The following is a 3921-nucleotide window of genomic DNA, read 5'->3' on the forward strand; positions in this document are numbered from 1 at the left end:
TATTACGACATGTTTTATGTTGTGTATTACGACATGTTTTATGTTGTGTATTACATCGTGTTTTATGTTGTGTATTACATCATGTTTTATGTTGTGTATTACATCATGTTTTATGTTGTGTATTACATCATGTTTTATGTTGTGTATTACATCATGTTTTATGTTGTGTATTACATCATGTTTTATGTTGTGTATTACGTCATGTTTTATGTTGTGTATTACATCATGTTTTATGTTGTGTCTGGACACCAGGAAGAGTAGTTGTAGCTTTTGCAACAGCTAATGGGGATCCTAACCACATCATAAATAAGTAAATGACCTAACAATCCAGACAAACAGTGCCCCACGGACACACAGAGGAGTGCATACACACACATACATACACGTACGCACTCCCATAGGGAACACACATGATAACACTGATCACACATGATAACACTGATCATACGGATCACACTGATCATACGGAGCACACTGATCACAAAGATCACACTGATCATATGGGTCACACTGATCATATGGGTCACACTGATCATACGGATCACACATGATCATACGGATCACACATGATCATACGGATCACACTGATCACTGTCATGTTTGTCATTTATTATCTTGTCTTGTCCCTGTGCTCCCCATTCTATTCGTTTCCCTCTGCTGGTCTTATTAGGTTCTTTCCCTCTTTCTATCCTTCTCTCTCCCCCTCCCTCTCTCACTCTCTCGCTCTCTCTTCTCTCTATCGTTCCGTTCCTGCTCCCAGCTGTTCCTATTCCCCTAATCATCATTTAGTCTTCCCACACCTGTTCCCGATCCTTTCCCCTGATTAGAGTCCCTATTTATTCCTTTGTGTTCCGTTCCTGTCCCGTCGGTTCCTTGTTTTGTATTCACCATGCTGTGATTGTGTTTCGCCCCTGTCCTGTCGTGTTTTTGCCTTCATCAGATGCTGCGTGTGAGCAGGTGTCTCTGTCTACTACGGCCTGCGCCTACCCGAAGCGACCTGCAGTCTGTGGCCGCTTCTCTTGTTATTCCCCTCTACAGACTAGAGGATTTCTGTTATTCCCTGTTTGGATTTGAATAAACTCTGTTTCTGTTAAGTCGCTTTTGGGTCCTCTATCACCTGCATGATAGAAGGAACCGACCAAGGAATGGACCCAGCGACTTCAGACGCTCGTTACACTGCCGTCGAGATCCAAGGAGCCATGCTCGGCAGACACGAGCAGGAATTGTCTGCTGCTCGCCATGCCGTGGAGAACCTGGCCGCTCAGGTTTCCGACCTCTCTGGACAGTTCCAGAGTCTACGTCTCGTGCCACCTGTTACTTCCTGGCCTGCCGAGCCTCCAGAACCTAGGGTTAATAACCCACCTTGCTACTCCGGGCAGCCCACTGAGTGCCGCTCCTTTCTCACGCAGTGTGAGATTGTGTTCTCTCTCCAACCCAACACATACTCTAGAGAGAGAGCTCGGGTTGCTTACGTCATTTCACTCCTTACTGGCCGGGCTCGAGAATGGGGCACAGCTATCTGGGAGGCAAGGGCTGATTGCTCTAACAAGTTCCAGAACTTTAAAGAGGAGATGATTCGGGTTTTTGACCGTTCAGTTTTTGGTAGGGAGGCTTCTAGGGCCCTGGCTTCCTTATGCCAAGGTGAACGGTCCATAACGGATTATTCTATTGAGTTTCGCACTCTGCTGCCTCTAGTGAGTGGAACGAGCCGGCGCTGCTCGCCGTTTTCTGGAGGGACTCCACGCAGTGGTTAAGGATGAGATTCTCTCCCGGGAGGTTCCATCAGATGTGGACTCTTTGATTGCTCTCGCCATCCGCATAGAACGACGGGTAGATCTTCGTCACCGGGCTCGTGGAAGAGAGCTCGCATCAACGGTGTTTCCCTGCTCCGCATCGCAACCATCTCCCTCCTCTGGCTTTGAGACTGAGCCCATGCAGCTGGGAGGGATTCGCATCTCGACTAAGGAGAGGGAACGGAGGATCACCAACCGCCTGTGCCTCTATTGCGGAGTTGCTGGACATTTTGTTAATTCATGTCCAGTAAGAGGCCAGAGCCCATCAGTAGCGGAGGGCTACTGGTGAGCGCTACTACTCAGGTCCCTTCATCTAGATCTTGTACTACTATGTCGGTCCATCTACGCTGGACCGGTTCGGGTGCTACATGCAGTGCCTTGATTGACTCTGGGGCTGAGGGTTGTTTCATGGACGAAGCATGGGTTCGGAAACATAACATTCCTTTCAGACCGTTAGACAGGCCTACGCCCATGTTTGCCTTAGATGGTAGTCATCTTCCCAGTATCAAATTTGAGACACTACCTTTAACTCTCACAGTATCTGGTAACCACAGTGAGACTATTTCTTTTTTTGATTTTCCGTTCACCGTTTACACCTGTTGTTTTGGGTCATCCCTGGCTAGTATGTCATAATCCTTCTATTAATTGGTCTAGTAATTCTATCCTATCCTGGAACGTTTCTTGTCATGTGAAGTGTTTAATGTCTGCCATCCCTCCCGTTTCTTCTGTCCCTACTTCTCAGGAGGAACCTGGCGATTTGACAGGAGTGCCGGAGGAATATCATGATCTGCGCACGGTCTTCAGTCGGTCCCGAGCCAACTCCCTTCCTCCTCACCGGTCGTATGATTGTAGTATTGATCTCCTTCCGGGGACCACTCCTCCTCGAGGTAGACTATACTCTCTGTCGGCTCCCGAACGTAAGGCTCTCGAGGATTATTTGTCTGTGTCTCTTGACGCCGGTACCATAGTGCCTTCTTCTTCTCCGGCCGGGGCGGGGTTCTTTTTGTTAAGAAGAAGGACGGTACTCTGCGCCCTGCGTGATTATCGAGGGCTGAATGACATAACGGTTAAGAATCGTTATCCGCTCCCCTTATGTCATCAGCCTTCGAGATTCTGCAGGGAGCCAGGTGCTTTACTAAGTTGGACCTTCGTAACGCTTACCATCTCGTGCGCATCAGAGAGGGGGACGAGTGGAAAACGGCGTTTAACACTCCGTTAGGGCATTTTGAGTACCGGGTTCTGCGTTCGGTCTCGCCAATGCGCCAGCTGTTTTTCAGGCATTAGTTAATGATGTTCTGAGAGACATGCTGAACATCTTTGTTTTTGTCTATCTTGACGATATCCTGATTTTTTCTCCGTCACTCGAGATTCATGTTCAGCACGTTCGACGTGTTCTACAGCGCCTTTTAGAGAATTGTCTCTACGTAAAGGCTGAGAAGTGCTCTTTTCATGTCTCCTCCGTTACTTTTCTCGGTTCCGTTATTTCCGCTGAAGGCATTCAGATGGATTCCGCTAAGGTCCAAGCTGTCAGTGATTGGCCCGTTCCAAAGTCACGTGTCGAGTTGCAGCGCTTTTTAGGTTTCGCTAATTTCTATCGGCGTTTCATTCGTAATTTCGGTCAAGTTGCTGCCCCTCTCACAGCTCTTACTTCTGTCAAGACGTGTTTTAAGTGGTCCGGTTCCGCCCAGGGAGCTTTTGATCTTCTTAAAGAACGTTTTACGTCCGCTCCTATCCTCGTTACTCCTGACGTCACTAGACAATTCATTGTCGAGGTTGACGCTTCAGAGGTAGGCGTGGGAGCCATTCTATCCCAGCGCTCCCAGTCTGACGATAAGGTTCATCCTTGCGCTTATTTTTCTCATCGCCTGTCGCCATCTGAGCGCAACTATGATGTGGGTAACCGTGAACTGCTCGCCATCCGCTTAGCCCTAGGCGAATGGCGACAGTGGTTGGAGGGGGCGACCGTTCCTTTTGTCGTTTGGACAGACCATAAGAACCTTGAGTACATCCGTTCTGCCAAACGACTTAATGCCCGTCAAGCTCGTTGGGCGTTGTTTTTCGCTCGTTTCGAGTTTGTGATTTCTTACCGTCCGGGTAGCAAGAACACCAAGCCTGATGCCTTATCCCG

This window comes from Oncorhynchus gorbuscha, unplaced genomic scaffold (genome assembly GCF_021184085.1).
Source record: "Oncorhynchus gorbuscha isolate QuinsamMale2020 ecotype Even-year unplaced genomic scaffold, OgorEven_v1.0 Un_scaffold_1131, whole genome shotgun sequence".
In the NCBI taxonomy this organism is placed as follows: domain Eukaryota; kingdom Metazoa; phylum Chordata; class Actinopteri; order Salmoniformes; family Salmonidae; genus Oncorhynchus; species Oncorhynchus gorbuscha.